At 36.6% G+C, this 21,725-nt stretch overlaps 2 long non-coding RNA genes across 4 annotated transcripts in view; one reads left to right on the top strand and one right to left on the bottom strand.

Moving 5' to 3' along the window:
• Positions 1-830: 830 nt before the first annotated feature.
• Positions 831-21,725, bottom strand: part of LOC139038729 (uncharacterized) — a 267,167-nt gene continuing 246,272 nt past the window's right edge. Inside the window, exons 4-5 of the long non-coding RNA XR_011491847.1 lie at positions 17,848-17,943; positions 831-3,264 (exon numbers count right to left, since the gene is read on the bottom strand). This is a non-coding gene — a long non-coding RNA (uncharacterized lncRNA). The remainder of the gene's footprint in view (positions 3,265-17,847; positions 17,944-21,725) is intronic.
• LOC139038727 (uncharacterized) lies at positions 3,224-13,014 on the top strand. 3 transcript variants are annotated; one of them, XR_011491841.1, is made up of 3 exons: positions 3,224-3,313; positions 4,070-4,236; positions 8,844-9,211. It is a non-coding gene; the product is annotated as an uncharacterized lncRNA (long non-coding RNA). The 3 variants fall into 3 exon arrangements; XR_011491842.1 differs by lacking the exon at positions 3,224-3,313 and adding an exon at positions 3,320-3,623 and having other exon boundaries at positions 8,844-13,014; XR_011491840.1 differs by lacking the exon at positions 3,224-3,313 and adding an exon at positions 3,787-3,893.

Genomic DNA, 21,725 nt, shown 5'->3' with positions numbered 1-21,725 from the left:
GACTTTAGCAACAGAAGGACAGTTTAAAAGGAAAGAAGGGTGATTGTAAGATGTGTTTGCATTGTTTTGTTTTCCTGCAAATTAATGTAGCCTTGAAAACTTATGAGAAAAGATCTTCATGCCTTGTTAAAACACAATTGCAAAAAGAAAGGCATACTATCAATAACCAGTTTTGTCCTCAAGAAAACTCTTTTCTTTAGATATTATCATATACATGCAATCCATAATTAAACGAAATGGTAGTTGAAGGAAGGGAGGGAAAAAAAAGAACGACGGAACTGCCCTGCTGGTCTTACATAGTGCATCTATCTCCTCACCTTTCACAGCAGGGAGGTTGAAGGATCTTTTTTCATTTCCATCTAGTCTTTTCACTTAAAAATGTAATGAAAATATTACAGTTCATGAGATTGTTTTTCATGAAAGATCAGAGAATGAAGAGCTTTCATTTCTAGGGATAAATTCACTGAGGCGATGCTCAGCGTGCTACAGGAGAAAGACAACTTTGGCTGAAGCTGTATATTGCTCTGCTTTTCAGTGGCACCCCCAGACCTTCTCTGTGCACTAATAATAACTAGTAACTACTAAATTCACTCCACTCTCCTGGAAGTGCAACTCTGCAACTTGAAATCAAACTGGAGCTTTCCATATAAAATCCAACTCTAATTAAAATACTTTATGGAAAATATTCTCAGTTATTGTGATTGTTTTTATTCATTTGAATTATTCCTTGATTAAAAAACAACTATCATTTGTTTCAATGAGAAAATTAAAAGAAACCAACATCGCCAGTAAAAGCAGCCCTCAATCCTGTTATGTACATTCCCAAAGTATGGCTTTTAAGAATTTATTTTCAAACAACTTGGCTTTAATTGTACATATCTGAGATCCTCTGAGTCATTGGAGACATGCCTAACTAAAATAAACTAAGTTAATACATTTGTAATGGGAATATTTGACACAAAGTAAAGAAACAATAAAAGTAGACATTTCAAAAAGTAGTAAAAGTCATGCAGACATTCACCTGCACTGTTTATGCACCCATTTAACAAAATTAGTAGGCTTCTATAACCCAGTACCTTAAAAATGTCGTTAGCCAACAAATATAAATGATTATGCACATATACCATACGTACTATGCTGAATATAGTTGAAACATGTACACTTTAGAAACTAAGAACTAAACATTTTAGTATTTCTAACTTTTAACCACCCATAATTGGTGTTTGTGATTTATAAACACTGAAAGAAAGTCAGAACCATGACATTCTGCTTGGACTGTACTATGAAGCAAATACAGGCGTCTTTCTGTTCTGGGTGTGCAGGAGTAAGGAACTTAGCAGTGAGTGGAGTTAAGATCTATTTATGTTTTCAGTAAGTGAAGATGCAGTCATTTCATTCTTTAAACATCCATATTCTACTATTAAATAAAAGAAATATTTACAGTTTCAAAGACGAGAGGTAAGCCCAAGTCAAACTATCATATCACAGAAAAGGAATGGTTTCAAATGATGCTAACATCTTTTCCAGCGAATTTTTCAAGGCAGATACAGGTAGATCTGTTGCACAAGTGACAAAATCAATATTTTTAAAATGGGCTCTGGGGGGTGTTTAATGAATTGACACTCTGAATATTTATGAGTAATACTCCTTTGAAGAAGGTTGTGTGACTATCACACTCCATAAAAATGGAGGACAGGGTGAAGCTTTGAGGGTGGAAATGTCCAAGCATCCTAACTATTACTAAAGGTGGGAGCGTGTGACCTGTATACAAAAAGAAAGGATTCCATGCCAAGATAGTAGCTGCAAAAGTCTATTGGTCCCATCCTGTTTATTTTCTTTTGGGTACACATTTCCAAAACAGATCCTTTCCACTAGGTTCTCATTTTGCAGTTATGGCTTCACCGACAGTAGCCGGCTTGTATTAAAGTGCAATCCAATGCACCAGCCCAGTTTTGAATAGAAGACAATGGACATGAAAAATAAAGTGACAGTCTTATCAATGAAATCCTCACTGGCAGTTGAACACGGAAGGAGAAGCCTTCAAAATAGGGTAGTGGGAGGAGAGCAATACTCTAGGTGAGTTTTTTTGGAAGATGCTAAGTAAAACGCTGTTCAGAAATTGGGATTAATCGAGCAGTTTAAATACAAATCTGCCGGAAATCGTGCTCTGAGAGAATGAAAATGAAGAAATTTATGCATATTCTAATTTTCCCTCTTTGGCTGCTATTTTGGAGGAAGAGACTTCTTTTGCTGATGGTGGGACTTTTTTGTTCTGCACAGGAAATGTGTAAATGAACACAAATGTGTGTGTGTGTGTGTGTTTTTTCCCTTTCCATCTCTCTCCTCCATCCCTCCTCCCGCTTTCAACAATCAGAAGTGGTTAGGGTCCTACAGACCCCAGGGTTTCTCTCCATTCCCAAGATTAGAGGGAGCAGGCAGTGCAGGAAGGGGAGTTAGGGCTCCTATGGGTCACTAACATTTGGAAATTAACCTAGAGTTTCCATCCCATCTTTGGACATTCAGAGAGAGAATGCGGAGGTGTCATACATTTAATGTGATGGAAAATCATCTCGAAAGCTATTTCCTCTCACAACTGGATTCTCAGTTTATACCTAGTGGGGGAGGGGGGTCTTAAAAGTGATAAGTGACGTTGTGCAGATCCACTGACCATCACTACTGAGTCCAAACACTTTTCCTCTTGTGCCTTTCGGAACACACGGGGCCGGTGCATTTTAATTATATTAAGGCCAGCAAGAAACTCTCCAGCTCTCCTATTCTGATGTACGTCGCCCAGTACTGAGAACGAGTGAAGTGGTGTGCACTGGTCCTTTTGTGTTCCGTGGAATATGTCAGGGACTACTGAGACGGTCCAATGAAGTGTGTGGGATGAAGGTAGGGGCGGGGGCGACTCGTTCCGGGGGGAGAGGGCGCTCCAACGCGGGAAGAGAGAGGTTGAGAGGGTGGAAAAGAGAGGCGCTCCCTGTCCTCTCGCTCCGCATATGCAGGCCAGGCCGACAGCTTCAGAATTAATTCGAGATCGGAGAAGAGAGAGACAAGACTCCGAGTTTCTACTCTTATCTAGATGCCCGGATAAAAACCCTGGAGCCAACTTTCATTCTTAACAATTTAGTTTCAAAAAGGCTCCTCGGTGCCCTCTGCCTCCTCCGCCGATCGCAAAGCGCTGCGCGAGCCCGCGGCGTCCGCCAAGGCCGGAGTCGGTACTCTGTCTCGTCCTCCAGCGGCTCCGCCGTCTCGGCCGCGGCCCTGGAGAAGGCGGCCAGAACAAAGCCCACGCTACGAGCCCCTGCCTCAGGTACATTTTCAGCGGCCACGTCGGAGCCTCGGACCCCCCAGAGGGCCAGCTTTCTAACACCCGGCCCGCCGTGACCCCGCCCTGCCGCCCACTCGTCTTTCTCCCTCAGTAAGAGAGCACCGAGCGGCCGACGCAGAGCAGGATTTCACCCCAACCCCACCCGCGCGACTGGGGGTCCGGGGCGTCCGTTCCCCTCCGCGTACCGGTGTGGGGGGGTTGCAGATTTGCCCAGGCAGAGGATGGGAGATGAACGCGGAGCCTCGCTGCAGACCTCCCGTCAAGGTTACCGCCACCTCTAGGAACCTCTTCGGTAAAGCTCCAAAATGCCTATTTTGCAGAAAACCTGCTATGGTGCGATGGGGCCTGGTGCTCAGAGAACTCTCTGAAGAGGCCTCGATGTCTCGGTGCTTGACTCAAGCCCTGCCCAGGCCCATTTCTCCCGCGCATCCCAGGTCCTGCACTTCCGGTCCCCCCGACGCGGGGGTGCCCTGACTCTCCCCTCCCCAGTACTTCCGGCCCGTGGGCTTTTGCGGTCCCGCCCAATCACCCGGCTGAAGAATATTTTTGAGAGCTGTTTTATGTAACTTTCCCGTGGCCAGTGGGAACTTTACCTGTTCCATTCATTTCTTTTTGACTTTAATTTCTTCGCCTTCTTAAACTTGGGAGGGGGGGCGGGTGGAGTAGAGGAGGGCCAGAGGTTTAAAGAAAAAGTTCATTGAAGATAAATCTTTTTTTTTTTTTTTTTTGTCTTCTCAGGTCACCTTTCCCCTTTCGGAATTCCCCGCACCAGTTCACACCAGCAATTGGGGTTTAGGCCTGTTTTCCAGGGCCTCGGCCAGTCCCTGCACTTAGTAGGCATGCAATAAACCTTGAAAGCCCAAATGAATGCTGCTGCTTCCCTAGGCACATGGTGCTTAGGGGTGGTAGGTATCCTCAGAAATCAGCTGACGTTATCATTTCCGTTATTTTATTGAATTCAGTTGAAAGGTTGATAATTTTTTCTTGTATGGGCACTTTGATGTTTTTTAGGGACTCCTCAAAACAGTGGGAGGAGATCTCTTATTAGAGTTATTGAAAGTGTCTTCTTGAACTTTTTCATATCTATGAGGTAAAATGCTGTGATTTTTAGAATTTGGGGGTTTATCAGCCCTTTTGTGACCTCTCCTTTACATTTTGCGTTCTTTTTAAAGTTTTACCTTCTGTGGTAAGAGGTCAAGGCCTTATGAAGTTAATCTCTTGTAGACTATTTGAGGCAAAATTCTCTTTTGCTTTCCTGCTATGTTACAGTTTAATCCTTGCCAAACTTAATTCACTTATGCATCATTCAACTGTGCTCGTTCTTTATGATAGCATTTGTTTTTAAATGCTGTAAGAACTTTATGTAACCAGAGAAATTTTCGTAGTTGTGATTCAGTCAGTCAACACATGTTAAATGCATATTTTGCCGCGCACCAGTTGTGTAACCTATAGATTAGTCCCTAGGGCAGTTACTGTCCCACTTTCATTGACTGTAAAATAGTGAAAATATATAACCAAAAAACTAATAACCATGAAAGTAATTTGAAAGGTTATAATTGCTAATCAAATTTAAAGTGTATTTATTAGCATCATTATTAAGAGGCATCAGAGGGATACAAATAAGACCTCTTCTTATCCTCTGGGAACTTACAATCTAGTTGGGGATAAATAATATGAATGTAAATTAATAGAAACAGCTACTAACCAATGTTCAGTGTCTGGCATATTGAAAACATTCAGTAAACAATTGCCTCACAAATTAATTTGCAGTCGTGTCATTCTTGTAACAGAAATATGATACTGATAAGAAATACAGGAAGGATTAATTAGGAAAACTTTCATGGAGAAAATGAATCTGTCCTTTATGTACCACATAGGAAGATTGAAAATGCAAGCCGTTTGTGTTCAAGGGGGTAAAGGTGGCATAAATGGAGAATGAGAAAGATATTTGATGAGATGGAGTTTTGGTGGTAATTTGTAGGAAACCTTGCAGGCCATGCAGAGGAGTGTGTATTTGATAGTAGAGGGGATGGAGACCTGTGGTGGCCCTGTAAGCAAAGGATGGCATGATTAAAATTGAGATTTATGTTTAAAATGATTCTAGCCAGCAACTGAGCATAGTGAAAATTGAGGGAGAAAGAGTATGAGAAAAGATTCTGGTTGCAGTTCTAGAATGGCATATTAGAACTGTAGACAGAGTGACTGTAGACAGAGTCATCATTAGGCCCTTTCTTCTCAGTTTTTATACAGTGGAAATTACATAGAAATAATAAAATCAGTAAGGAGTCTTGAATAGGATAAGAGCCACAGACCACTGGAATATATGTTACTACTTTTTTCTTCATTGTTGGTGGTGGCAGGGGATGTTAGGTGTTGACTGATGGTTACTAATTTCAGGATATCTTCATCACCAGTTACAGCTCAAAAAACCTTTCTCATTTAGCATGTTTACCCATGATCCAGTGGTTCTCAACTGGGTGTGATTTTGACACACCTCTGCCAACCGGCAATGTTTGGAGACATTTTTGTAACAACTGTGGGGCCACTATTGGCATTTGGTAAGTAGAAGCCAGGGATAGATAATTACTAAATATCTTACAATTCAGAGGAGAGACCCCTGATAACAATGAATTACCTAGTTTCCAAAAGCAATTGTACTGAGGCTGAGAAACCTTCAGTGGGAATGAAGTATGAACTCTTAACTCTGGAGAGTTACCCAAGGAGTCCCAGAACCTAACTTCTATTACAGTAATAACTTTGATGGAAGAAATGTTTAGTGAGTCAAATGTACCCCTGAAAATGGCGGTGTCTCTTCTTAGCCCTGAGGTCTTATAAATAGGAAAATCAGAAGGGTACCTACTTAGATTTTCTACTTTTTATAAAATGGAGTTAGAAATATTCCTAGAGGATTTGTCATCTACATGTTATTTATTAAATTAATAAAATGTGCCTTTGGAGTTGCTTAGCAACTTATGGAAAGCTTGCTTTTTAGAAGTTCATTTGTTTGTTTAAAACTAGGGTAGGTTGCATATTATTAGCTACATTACATAAATCAACAAAGAAGTGTACACTGAAAATGGAATAAGATGTTTCAACACATTTTCTGCTCTCCGTGTCTGGCAATTAAAACATTCTAATTGTCTGGTAGAATTGCATCAAGTATTCGACAAACATTATTTATGTATGAAATTTCAACATAATATTGAGAATGTAAGAGAACCAAAGGGGAAAAATTCAGCAGATTTGTCATAAAGTATGTGTTTATCTTAACCTTTCTTCTTCAAAAATCTTATCTACTAAGTACTTTTATCAGGCACTAATTATACTCTTTCTGAAAAGAATTTCTCCAACACCCTTCAGTGCCTGCACCCTTTAATCATATCTCATTACATCTACCTAATCCATATCTTTTTCACATTGCCAGGGCTCATTAACAGTTTTAAAAGCTAATCTTAATCTTGGACACTGTTATTCCTTGTAATTGAGATGAAAATAATGCCAATAATATTTTATTTCTAAAATGTAATGGATCATTAAAAATTTGTTCTGAAGTCATTTCTTCTTTAAATATTAATGAGAAATTAAGTTTCAAACATGCATTAAACTAGCAGGAACAGTGAGATGTGTCTGAAAACCCTGAAGCACCTTTTTGAAGGAGAAGTTATTTTTATAAGCTGTTTTAACAGTGGATCATCAGTCACTTTGAAGGGAAGTGATCCTTGATTAACAGTTGGCTGATACTGTTGCTTCCACAGATGTGGCAGTAATACAGGTGCTCCCTATGAAATAGGACAGGTAGTTCACAGTATCTGAGCTTGCTTTTTCTGACTGAAAAATGTAAAAGCGTAAAGACTTCATCTTTGTGTATCACCCCATTAAATTGTTGTAGACAAGACGAACCAAATGTCCCACTCAAATAATGAACAATAGGCACCATGTTTTCCATGACTTTAAAGAAAACATTGTAAGTGTGGCCAGTGCTTTATTCCTTTTGATTTTCCATTTTCAGAAAAGAAAATGGATCAAATGTGCTATTACATGACCAAAGTAGAGCCTCATGATGATGACTTTTTAGGACTTGAAAGTGAAATCCTGCCTCTCAGAATATAACTACTTAGGACTAACATGTTACTCCAGTGGAAGATTCCTCCACTACTATGACTGAGATTGTTTCTTGAAAGTAATCTCTAAGCCTTAGGACAATTTTAATGGCTTGTTATTTATTTATGCACGTACTATCTAGCTATAGTGCTTTTTAAACACCACAAGACAAAAGTCATTTGTCCAAAAAAAACAATTTTTGGACGAGTACCTCAAGTTATGATTCAGTGGTAATGAAAATGTAATAAAACTTTAATTCTGCTCTGATGTTTTTCCCATCCGTTAGTTTTGCCAGATAGTACAGTTGTTGTTGTTGTTGTTGTTTAGCCATTAAGTCATCTAGCCCTCCAGGCTGCTCTGTCCCTGGGATTTCCCAGGCAGGACTACTAGAGGGGTTGCCAGTCCCCTCTCCAGGGGATCTTCCTGACCCAGGGATTGAACCCGCATCTAATGCATTGACAGGCAGATTCTTTACCACTGAGCCACCTGGGAAGGTCATATAGGACAGTAGTTATCTTTTATTTCAGTTGTTTAATTAGATATTTCTTTAGTTTTTTTCCTTTGGATTGTATTTTTTTCCTTACAGAATTTTGTGATTCTGATTTCTCTCCATTTATATGGTTCAGTTTATTATTACCTATAGGAAACTGTTATTAAGCAGAATCAAGTGATAGCTAGTTAGTTTGGTTTGCTGTGTCTTATCTTTTGCAGTGGTTAAGAATTGAACTAAGATAATTAGATTTTTAGGATCTGTAGCATAATGTTTTTAAAATCACTCTTTTGACATTTTTTTCTTTTAAATTCTTTTAATTTCCTTACTCATCAGTTTTGAGGAGAGTAACTTTGAAGATGTTCAGTTAAACACATGTTTTCATGTGTTCTTTTTTGCTTTACTGAAATAGCTCAAATAGTCAGATCTTATCAAGTTTTTACAGTGACACCATAGACAATGCTTACTTTAATAGAATTTCCCTCCCTTCATTATGAATTAGTTCTACTAATAAAAATACAATTTAGTATGTAATATACTATAACATCATAATTAAAAATTGCAAATACAGTATTAATATAGTTTAAAACTGTTTTGGGGCTTCCCTGGGGGCTCAGTGGTGAAGAGTCTGCTTTCCAATGCAGGAGACACAGGTTCGGTCCCTGGGTGGGAAGATCCCCCGGAGAAGGAAATGACAACCCACTCCAGTATTCTTGCCTACAGAATCCCATGGACAGAGGAGCCTGGCGGGCTGCAGTCCATGGGGTTGCTAAAGAGTTAGACAGGACTTAGTGACTAAACAACAACTGTTTTTGCTTTTGTAAATTAATTTTTGTCTTTGTCTATTTCTCTTATTATTAAGAGGGTTTGCTTTTTTTGTACTGATGATCTATTTTCTTGTCCTTTTCATGTTATTTTCAGAGATTTCTCACATAGGTCATTGCGATGAAGCTTGATGGCAATAGTTGTTCACTTTGAATCAAAGAATAACTGTTTATTGGTGTGCTGTCATCAACCAAAAGCTTCCAAATATGTGTCCTCCAATTCAAAGAGAAGTGGCTGGAAGCAAGCAAACATACTCATGGGAACTCTCTGCACATGATGCATCTCCAGAGAACGTTGCTTCAACATTTTTTGTTTTGGGAACACTTCTTCTTACAATATACTCCAGCTACTGGATAGCATCCTAAGTTCATCCAGATTTGTCCCAGGTCTGAATTCTTGGTCTTCCAACCACCCTCTAATTCCACAGATAAAGAAGAAGTAATAATAAAGGAATAAAAATTGTTTGTTTCTGTCTGACTGAATCATTCCAGTCTTGAAGCACCCTGGTGGGTTAATTAGCCTTATTGTTGTATTTACTATCTCCCACACACTTGTGTGTGGAAAGGTGCTCCTCTTGGCACTTTTCTAGGTGGGTAAGAGAACATTACAACTATGGCACTGGACTTTGCTCCTGAAATGGATGGCACTGCGCCGCCTAAAGCTTGAATGAGCTTAGTTTTTAATTGATAAGGGTGTAAGTGGCCCAGGATCATTTTTCCCTGATGTATGCCAGCTGTGATTTCAAATGTTCTTAGTGTGGGTGTTGGTACCATTAGGAAGAGAAACATAGTATCTCTTGTAGGAAGAGTTTGGAGAGGTTTTTCCCAGCAATCAAGATGGTTAAAATGATTAACTGAATTCTGTGGATATACTGCTTCTAACCTAAGTGAAAGAAAAAGAGAACAGCTGCTAACTCATTTCTCACATATAGGCATGATTTTTCAGTGAGTATTATCCTGGAATTAATTCTTTCAGTTCTTGCCATTGTGTTTTGTCCTTATAGATCAGAATGACAGAGCTATTGGCAAGAAATTTGAAATAGACACTAGATAAGATCAGCTCCTGATTGTTAAATTTCAAGATCAGCACAAATCATCTGGAGGATGTGCAAAGTTGTCTTAAAATAACAAATTCCTGCGCAGAAGGGTTTGACATAAACTAATTGAAGGTACTGGCATATCTACAGAAAAAGTTTTAGTCATGAAAGCAGATAAAAGTCAGAAGTAATGAAGGGAAAGTGTGTCCACATATGGTTCAGAGATGAGGGAGTGGATTCAATTCCACTGGACTTCAGTCCCAATGAAAGGCCATTCCTGTTTTAAATGTATATCAGGCTCTTTAAAGTTGATGCTGTTAAACATTCTACCAACAAAAATATCTTCATTCTGAATCTATATTTTCCAAATAATATTTGGATTATTATTTGTCTTCTGAAGAATTGTTGTTCTTAGAATATATACTAATCATATGAACTTCAAATATTTCACTTAAAATAGTAGTTACTTTTACATGAGTAATTATATTCCAGGCTTTCAATGAAGTTCTTTTCATTTAAGTTATTCATCATGAATAATGGATAATTTTATTTCTGATTCAAAACATTACTATTTTGATGACTATTGTATATCTACCTTTGATAGATGAATATATTTTTGGCATGTTGATAAAATTAGAGTATAAGGTTTCTACTATGAGGGACAGATCCAGAATTATATTTGTAAAGGTCAACCCTTCCTGTCAGTCTTTGTGACCTACAAAATGAACAAACAACTGCATGATTCTACATGTAAGAAGGCTAGTAGTTAAAGTGAATTACAAGTGCTCAAACAATATTTGATTGGGACCAAATATTACCCTCAATGTAATATTATATATATTAATATGAGTCAAAAACTGAGTTCTTTCTTACTAGCTATGAGATTATCTTCACTTTTAAAGACATCAGTCTCCTCTGTAAAATGAATGTATTGTCAAAACTTCCTCATATAGTGACTTTGAAGTTAAATGAGATAATTCATATAAAGTGCTTAACACTCATTCTGAAGTATGGTATGAAATGAAATAAATGGTAGCTAATGCTTTAAGCTTTTATCACTAATATAAATTATTATTATCATAAGATGATATAAGTTCAGCATATGATTGGGGAAGCAAGACTGTGACAGGGACCAATTGCAGAATACTTGAAATCATATAGTTTCTAAGAACTATCCCTACTTTTAACATTTAGATCCAGTACAATTATCACTTTTGCTTTCCTCTGAAGTGCCAAATTTTATTTTGATCCCCTTCTTTATTATTCATAATATTTGAGAAATAGATAAAAATGAATGAGTAATCTAGCCTTTCCCAAGTCTCAATGGCTTAATACCATCAAGATTTATTACTCCTTTATGTCATATTCCCGTGTGGGTCAGGCAGAGAGGGAGAGTGGGTCTTTGTTCCATTCAGTTATTCAGGGGCCCAAGAATGGCTCTGCCATCTACTAGAACCCTAAGTCCTAGAACCCAAGTACTCCGCATTGGGTAGGGAGGGAAGAAATCTTGTTGAGGATCCCAAAGGTAATGCATATTCTATTGGCCTGAAATCAGTCATGTGAGGCCCAACCTAATTGCAGTGAAGGTTTGAGAATATAATTTAGTTATGTGTTTAGAAGGAATAATAAATGGGTTTGCTGAATACATTGCAGTATCTCTGCCTTACCAACAAAACTGTTTTATGATTCTTCTCTAATTTCTCATCAATTAGTTAAAAATGGTAGAAACTCTTGCTTACAAAATTTATTTGCACATAATTTTATAGAGCTTTGTATCTCCTGTTAGAAAGCCTTTATCAACAGGGATTGACATCTAGGAAGACTTTCTACCACTTTTTGATAAATTTTGTTGTATGGATATTCTCTGGATAACTTTTTTTGGAGCATTTATCCTACTTTATTTTTACTTAAAGCTTGTATATGTGAGGGAAAAAAAAGAAGCTTTGTATATGTGAAAGATTATATCCTCAAATGAACATTTTCCTTGCTTTTATCATCTTGTGTCATTATCCTGATGTTCTTTTATTACAGTTGTTATTGAGAGCATACTTTCAGATTTAGCATGGAGATTAACTGTAAAATAAGTAAATAGTGAATTGTTTTGTTAGAATGAAGTATAAAAGTCAATGCTTTTAAGAAGTTTTTTTTAGTTTTTTGTTAACTGCTATTTCTAAGTGACTACAGTACTCAGGAAATGGCAAATTGATAACCTTAGATTTAAGAATTTTTCCAATGAATAAAAGCTGTGACAGTAAACTATGCACAGTGCAAACTTTGCTATGATTCTCCAAAATATGACTTTTTATAAAGTTTCACTTTACTGATGAGTGGATTCCTTATATTAAAACCCATTTAGCACATAGATTCCAAAAAGATACTCTCCAAAAGACAGCCTTTTAATGTTTCATGATGGTTTTCATCATGGTTAAAGAAATAGATTCAAACTTCCTGCTTATTTTACACTTTATCCAACAAGGCACAAATGTTAGCGACTAGCACTCAACACTCACATTTTAGTAACACCAATAATCTATTAGAGATTGGCTGTGTATATTAATAGGTTCATTTCCAATAAGAGTACTTTTAATTAAATTGATACTGTTTTGGAAGGTATAAATAATTTAATCATTTTCTCATAATTGATATGCATATATTAAATTGGTCTTATATTTTGTTATTTTTATTAGAAATCAAACTATTCCTTTTATTCATATCTAACCAAAGGATATGTTTGTGATACTCATCAAGGCACATTCTTAAATGACTGTTTTAGTAATTAAATGAAGTTAAAGACTTCTTTAGGTGATTATATATTCATGCACATATTTCTGTTTAAGTGGTTATAACACTAATTAATAATTCTTTCATGAAATATTTGTTGTTTTCCAACTGCTTTCTTAGTGCATTCTACAATTTTTCATATAATTACCTGTTTGCAAATTGAAAGAGGTCATAGAGTTCAAAATAACATAATTTTTGTTTCCATGTTAGCCTAACCAACTTTAGCCTTTATTAAATAAATAAATGTTGAAAAATGAATATGCATAAATACATTAGTTGTTTAATTGGAAATGCATAGTATTTAATTGAACAATTCTGTGAGAGGAAATGTTTGCAAATATACATTAAAAAATAGGAAAAAAAATTTTTATTATTTTATTAAATAGAAATAAATTATTGTATGAGTCACATAAAGTCATGATTAAATATTTTAAATGTTATGCATTCTAAGCTCAGTTGTCTTGCATTATCTATCTTTGCATATAACATTTCATTGATTATATTGTTTGTATTATACAAATCATTTTATTTATAATTTAGAATCATGATTGATGAAAATAGGGAAGCATTTACTGAGAAAAGAACTTGAGTTATTTTAACCTTTACACAAGCATCCTAAAGCTTTTGTTTCTCTTACTCTATTGAGTGTGAGCCTCTCAGAGAATTTCTAAGTTTTCAGTCTATTTGGACATACAAGTTATTGAATATTAATACCAGAAATTATTACTTTGAGCTCCATATATTCTGTATGAAATTTCATGTAATGTATTAAGTATTAAAAAGGTTTAAGTGCTCTAGACTTCAAATTATTTTGTTTCATAAATTGATATTACAAATTCTGCTTTTATATCACTAAACTTTTATATTATAGAATGTAGATATTTTAAGGTTTTATATATGTGACAGAAATAACTTTGGCCCTATAGTAGTTAAGCAGAAATTATTTAGCATTTTCAGTTGTAGCATAAATGCTAATTATAATTCATTGGCAAACCATTAAAGATTTTATGTAAGTTGACTTCAAGATATTTTCTCCCAAAACAGTTGTTACATTTCCCTGTGTTTCCTGCATGGTGGATTTTGAATTCAGCATCTGACATGTTTTCTCAACTACTGGTTTAAAATGAAAACATGTAGGTACTCGAGGGAATGTGTTAAAAGCAAAAATTCTATGATCCTTGAAAGGTAAATGACAGCACTGAGATTGTCACATCTGGATCGAAATGTTTCATCTGTTTATCTATCCAAACAAACACAAATAAGATAATTATGATCCTGACAATGCATGTTTTAAAAAACAATTTATGGCTTTGATTAGGTCAGAACCCAATGGTTTTTTATTTTTCTTTGTTCTTACAAATGAGTAAAAATGGACTGACCTTCAGCATCAAGTGCCTGTGAATGATTACAGCAAATCTATTTAATGTTTTGAAATTCAAAGGTAAAATTAATCCTTGGGTTTCAGAAAATTATAGATATTATATATTAAATATGTATTTACATACACACATAAACACACATGCATATGCACATATGTTATCATGTACATTATAGTATGCCTAATTATTCAGCTGAATTTACCTCACTATGTTTTCATTCTTTATTAGAACAGAGAGCTAGTATATTTTAGAATTGCTAACCTGTTGCTGTGAAAAAGCAATCCTATAGAAAAGTAAATCCCTTGGAAAAATCACAACTGTTTTTATTTAAAATGAGTTTTTAGCATCACAGTAAACTATCAATTGACTTTAAATTTAGCTTTTTGTATGTAGATTAGTAGATTACAGAAGAAATTTTAATGTGAATTAATATTTTCTAAATCATGTTAGTTTTAACTTTTAAAGAAAACTCTTTTGATATTCTGAAGAGAGGAACTTAAAATACTTTGTTTACATTCCAACTACGTCTTGATTTTAAATTAGTATAATCATATATCCTTGCTGAATTAAAAATGGTTTCTTTAAATTCTAGTCACAGAGCTTGCTATTAAATTAATCTAATCATACTCTCTTGTTCACATATTCTCTTTACTACATACTCTTGTTAGTAGTAAAGTAGTTGTTTAATTAAACATGCCATTTGTTTACAAGGTAGAGTTTCAGAAATGCTAGTTCTAAAGGTAGGATAAGAATTTATATCAAACATTTCAATCTGACAAGTAAATTACATTTCTTCCACCATAAAGAGGTAAGCAGAAAACTGTAGCAAGCATTGAAAAGGTATATTCTTATTACTCAGAGATATGATACACAACAGCCTATAAAATGTGACCTTTTCCACATTCAAGATTAAGACAAAAATCTCTATAACCACTAAAATAGAGATTTGTCTTAACCTTTGGTATTTTAATATTTTATTAAAATTGTTACTCCTTTCATTAGTTAACCCAGGGGGCAAAAAGAAAGCAGGATGAGTTTTGATATAAAAATCTGTTCAAAATGAAATCCCTAAGTTATTGTACACACATGAAAGGAACAAGTCTCAGTAAATGCTATACTCGGGAGTCAAATACGAAATAGCTCCTATTTGCCAAAGCAGAATTAGGAGGACTGTGTACCTTTTTTATAGTTTATATTTTGTTAAGGAGCCTTTGTTTTAATTTCTCATCTACACATAGATTTTGTTATTATAGCAATTACATTATTTTTACTTCAGTAAACGTATTCTAACTTTTTGGTTAAACTTATGAAGTGGAAAGAAATTTTAAAAATATATGTAAAGTAAGAATTTTATATAATGCTCAATTTGCAAGGAAGTTTGTTTAACCTTTTAGAGTCCTATGGCACCAGAAGACAGGTTTTATATTTTGATTATTTTTCATATAACTAAAGTGTATTACTTACTTTTGAGCAAATATTTCTAGTTTTGATTTTCTAAACTAAATCAGAACTAAAACCTGATTTCAGAACTAAAACTTTATATAGGAAAGCTAACATTACTAACAGTTAGGCCTCAACTTGTAGTTTGTCAGAAGAATGAAAATTAATGGTACAATGTCACAAAACATAATCTGACTTTCTGTTACTTACTCAAAGTTGAGCTATGGTGAGCTGGTTAAATGTTTTCAAATTACTGAAATAGTACCCCTCTAACCTATGAATTACAATTATAAACATTGATTTCCTCAGTTTCTAATTGACACTTTTTGCATACCTCTGTTATGTTTTAAAAACTATGATAGGAATATTGATATTAGCTAATGATAATAGAGTATTATGTACAACACTTTATATATGTTTACTATTTCAATGAATTTGGTGGCCTCTACACATACATACACAAAAATACATCCACACTTTGTTATGCTCATAACATACTTACCTTTTATTGAGTAGATTAAAATTATATATGAAAAAGAAATTAGGAACCAGTCTTTTGTAAGTAAGTTAATGAAAAGGGATGTTAAAGTGCGGTAAAGCTAACTTGATAATTATTTTATTTTGGCAGCTGTAGTTTTTTTCTACTACAAAGGAAGAAGATGGGTATGATTTTTACAAGGGTGAAGTAGGTTGTCTGTCAGTTGGCTTTAGGCGACAGTCTGTCTGCAAGCCGTAAGATGATCTGCAGAGCGCCAGAGGAAAGCAGGCAGGATTCTTGGCTTGCAAGAATAGATATTGATCTACCTTAGCCACCTAAACAATGCCTCACCTGTTTGCCTTGTCCATACCTTATTTTACGCAGTCTAATGCTTGTTTTGTTTGACTTTTCTTTTATTTCTCTGGATCTGAGCTTTGATACACTTTGGGGAGTACATAAACACAGTGTTGTACTTGAACATCACCATACTTCTGATCCTCTGGTGGTTTAGGACCACCTCTCCCTCTTGAACAGCTCTGTTATTGAAAATTATGAACCAGAGCTAAATTACTAGGCCTCATACAGAAGTGGCTGATCCAGCGGCCTAGTGTCTAATAACACTGAACGTGAGACGCTGCTAATTACTGCCCTATGGACCTTGGGTAAAATTTCTTAAATTTCAACTTGTAAAACGCTTTATTATTATTAATTCTCTCTCTTCGCAGCAGATAGTTGAAAAACAAGTTACTATACTATTTAGAATTCTATCCACTTATTTTGGAGCACAACTATTTTACTATGTATTGCCTCAAGCTCTAATGAAATACAAAACTACATTCAGCTCCCCAGTAAACTATAATATAAATATTTTACCAGCACTTATTATTAGTTTGCCATTTCCTGCTGACAGCTATTCCAACTTTGCCAGCAGGCACTGGGTCTCACAATTGTATTATGTTTTGAACAAATAGCGACAAACAAAAATTCTTGCAAAATAAATGAACAAGATTTCCTAGGGAAAAAACCTTTTCCAATGTTAAATGAATATTTCTTTCAAACTCTGACACATAATATTATTTAATTTGCATATTGCACATTTCACTTTTACTAGAAAACAATTAAGTTAACGAAGAACTAAATAATGTGCACTCAGGGATAATTTAACATTACTGGTTCTTTGATTTTAAGTGTTTTGTTTTTTTTTTAAACTTTTTGCTGTTCTAGAGAAAACCACATCCTTCTACATACATTGGTAGTGAAGGACTCTGGTTTTCAAATGATGCTATTTAAATACTAGCAGAGGGGCTTCCTGGATGGCTCAGGGGTGAAGAATTCGCCTGCTGAAGCAGGAGACACAGGTTCCATCCCTGATCCGGGAATATCCCACACGCCGTGGAGATCTAAGCCAATGCGCCACAGTTACTGAGCCTGTGCTTTAGAGCCCATGAACTGCAAGTACTGCGTCCATGTGCCTCAGCTGCTGAAGCCTGTGCGTTCTACAGGCTGTGCTCCGCAACAAGAGAAGCCACCACAACGAGAAGCCTGCACACCACGACGACAGAGCAGTCCTGCTCGCCACAATTAGAGAAAACCCCAAGAAGCAACGAGGACCCAGTAACCCCCCCAAAAAAGACTAGCAGACAACAAAAGCACATTTTCTACAACCGCAAAATGAAAAGGATCACATAAAACTTTGTGATTTTTCTGTCCTGCCAAGGAATACTGTAAAACTTAGAACTGATGCAATCTAGAAATGCTAAAACTATGTCTTGACTTTAAGCTGGTATGATATTCTAAAGACCTTCTATCAGTGAGAACCACTCACTAGCAAACACATCCACTTCTTTGCCCCATTCTTGCTTCATCATACTCAGTTGAATAAAGCACCACTTTTGTAAAATCAAACCCTTAATCTACTCAACGTTTGCCCACTTACAATTGAATGCAGTCAGAGAAAAGATATCTAAAACAGGTGACTAATCTTACCTTAAATTTAGAGTCTTTGGGAAAGTCTAGTGGTTAGGACTCCATGCTTTCACTGCCAAGGACCTGGGTTCACTCCCTGGTCAGGGAACTAAGATCCTGCATGAAAAAGGCAAAAAAAAAAAAAAAAAAAAAAGGATCACTTTTCACCAGCAGGTCCTTCATGTGGTCTAAAAATCATATTGCATTTTCCCAGTTCATTAATAAAACTTAACTGATTATTCTACATCTTCTTGCCTCAAATTTCCAATACTTTTTCCTCATCCTCATCCTAAGTTGTTGACTGTGATTTCTACTCCACTAAAAATACTGAAGTAAACAGAAGAGACTTTTCCCAGACTCTACATCTCTTGACCTTACTTTATGTGTGCAAATTTACTTGACCTTTATTTATCATACTAGAAAAAACTAGCGCCCAACTGGTGTACTAGGTTCTTTGCCTTTCTCGCCGATTCTCTGAGGTGGGACTAACCATTCTCCCTTCTCGTTCCTGTACAGAATGCATTTCCCTTGATACCGGATGGTTCACAACAGCACATGCACACGTTGCTCTGTCCTGTGTTTCTAAAAAGACTCACTTCTGACTCTACTACCCTCCTGGCTCCTTCCCTTCCCAACATCTCCTTTTCTCTCATTCCTCTAAAATCAAAACTTGAAAACGAAGTTTCTATATGAAGTTTCCAACTTCTCCCCCCACTCTTTAATCCACTCTAGACAGAGGTTTAGCAACAGAACTCCACTGAAATTGCTTTTATCAAGGTCAGCCATGAATTCCATGTTGCTAAAAACAGTGGTTGATTCTCAGACCTCTTTGTACTTGAACTCTTGAAATCTCATTAACATGTGACCAAATTGCACAGCCTCCTACTTGAATCATTTTCTTTATTGGGTTTCCAGAACAACAAACTCACAGTGTGGTTCTGTTTATGTTTGTTTTGCTTTCCTACCTCTGGATGTTTCATCTTACATTTTTTATCTCTGCCCACTTTCCCTGACTTCTGAATGTTGCAGTGTCCCTAGACTCAGTACTCATATCAATTCTCTTTTCTATCCCACATAGTTGCTCTGTTGAACACATCCACTCTCAAGACTTTAATTGCCATTGATATACAAGTGTATATTTAATAATAACGTAAAGTATGTGCATCCATGCTAAGTTGCTTCAACTGTGTCCAACTCTTTGCTAACCTATGCACTGTAGCCCTCCAGTCTCCTTCGCCAAGGGCATTCTCTTACATCTTTTATGACTCCCGCATTGGAAGGCAGATTCTTTACCACTAGCACCACCTGGGAAGCTCAATATAAAGTATACATTATTTATAAAATATATTTATATACAAAATATATAACATATAGCCAATTGTACTTGTGCTAAGTTGCTTCAGTCGTGTCCAACACTTTGCAACCCATGGACCTCAGAAGAGACTCCCAAGCTCCTCTGACCATGGGATTCTCCAGGAAAGAATATTGGAGTGGGTTGCCATGCTGTCTTCTAGGGGATCTTCCCAGCCCAGGGACTGAACCTGGGTCTCCTGCATCTCCTGCATTGCATGTGGATTCTTTACCCACGGAGACACCTGGGAAGCTCCATATAACCAATAAACATATAAAATTAATTATATAAATATAAATGATCAGTTCAAATTTCTTTTGTAAATTACATTATTTACTCACAGGATATCTCTACTTGAACAGAAAAGAAACATCTTAAATTCAATATGTCCAAAAGTAACCTTCTGGTATTCTCTCACAACTTAAAGCAACTCCTTTCTTTCAATTGCACAAAACAAAATTCCTTAGAATAGTCTTTGGCCATTAACTTTTATTTCACATACAGTATCCAAGCTGTCAGTATTTCTGTTAGTGCTATTTTCAAAATGTATCCCAAATTCACCGATTTCTTGCTCACGCTTATTGCCATAGCTGAGGTCTAAGCCACTTCCCAAATCTCATTTGGGTTATCACAAAAGCCTCTGCTTCTGTCCTTGTCTCTTTTTAGTTTTTACTCATCCAATAGCAAAGTGAAAAAGTGAAAGTCGCTCAGTTGTGTCCGACTCTTTGGGACCCCATGGCCTATACAGTTCATGGAGTTCTCCAGGCCAGAATATTGGAGTGGGTGGCCTTTCCCTTCTCCAGGGGATCTTCCCAACCCAAGATTGAACCAGGTCTCCCACACTGTGGGCAGATTCTTTACCAGCTGAGCCACAAGGGGAGCCCAAGAATACTGGAGTGGGTAGCCTATCCCTTCTCCAGGGGATCTTCCCAACCCAGGAATCTGGAGTCTCCTGCATTGCAGGCAGATTCTTTACCAACTGAGAGATCAGGGAAGGCCTAAGCAGTAGCAAGGAAATGTTCAAATCTAACTCATACAATCTAATTTTTATGCTCAGCCTTCTACTCTTCTCTTATTTCATTGCTGTTGTTTTGTAGCTAAGTTGTGTCCATGTCTTTTGTGACCCCATGGACTATAGCCCAACAGGCTCCTCTTTTTCCCATGGACAAGAATACTGGAGTGGGTTGCCATTTCCTTCTGCAGGGGATCTTCCCGACTCAGGGATCAACCCATATCTCCTACCTTAGCAGAAATGTTCTTTACCACTGAGCCACCAGGGAAGCCTATCTCATTTTAGTCAGGCCAAAAACCAAAATTCTGACAAGGATATAAAGGTCCCACATTACCTGTGTTCTTCCTTACCCTGTGACTTCATAGCCATTTGCTCTCTCCCATCATTCTGTCTAGTCTCCCAGCAGTGCCTCTCTTACACCAAAACTGCTCCTGCCACAAGATTTTTGCATTTCCTGTTCCCTCTGCTAGGAAATCTTCCCTTCCCCAGCCACACACATGTATTTGGAATATATAAAGAACTCCTACAACTCACCAAAAAAATCTAACCCAGTTTTACAATTGACAAAGGTTTTGAGTAGATGTCTCTCTAAAAAAGATATTAAATTGGCACTTATCACATGAAAAGATGCCCAACATTGCTAGTCATTAGGGAAATGTACATCAAAACCACAATGATATAGCACTTCACACCCATGAGGATGGCTAAAATAAAAAGGATGGACAAAAAACAAGTGTTGACCAGAATATGGAGAAATTGAAACTCTCAGGCACTGCTGATGGGATTGCAAAATGGTAAAACTATTTTGTAAAATGATGTGGCAATTTCTTGAAATGTTAAACAGAGTTACCAGATGACCTAGCAATTTGCTAGGTATGTGCCCCAAAGAAATAAAAAACATATGTTCACTCAAAAACTTGTATGTGTATGTGCTCAGTCATGTCTGCCTCTTTGCAATCCCATGGACCATAGCCCACCAGGCTCCTCTGTCCATGGAATCTTCCAGGCAAGAATACTAGAGCAGGTTGCCATTTCCTACTCCAGGGGATCTTTCCAACCCAAGGATCAAGCCTACGTCTCCTGTGTCTCCTATATTGGCAAGTGGATTCTTTACCACCTCGCCACCTGGGAAGCCTCCCAAAACTTGTATGCAAATATTCACATCAACATTATTTATAATAGCTAACAGGTGGAAACAACCCAAATTTTCATCTGCAGACGGGTGATAACCAAAATGTACTATATCCTTATGATGTAATATTATTTGCAATGAAAAAAATGAAGTCTTGATACAGGCTAAAATATGGATGGATATTGAAAGCATTAAGCTAAATCAAAGAATTCAGTCACAGAAGATCACATACTGTATAGCTCCATTTGTAAAACTGTCTAGACTAGGTAAATCTATAGAGATACTAAGTAAATTATTGGCTGCCAGGGGCTGGGGAAGAAAGGAATAGGGAATGACTGGTAATGGCTATAGGTTTCATATAGATTGAGATAGTATGGAAGATTGCACAAGCCTGTGAATATACT

Source organism: Odocoileus virginianus, chromosome 16 (assembly GCF_023699985.2).
Source record: "Odocoileus virginianus isolate 20LAN1187 ecotype Illinois chromosome 16, Ovbor_1.2, whole genome shotgun sequence".
In the NCBI taxonomy this organism is placed as follows: domain Eukaryota; kingdom Metazoa; phylum Chordata; class Mammalia; order Artiodactyla; family Cervidae; genus Odocoileus; species Odocoileus virginianus.
The sequence above is the reverse complement of the archived record's forward strand: the minus strand, read 5'-3'. Positions and strand labels throughout refer to the sequence as shown.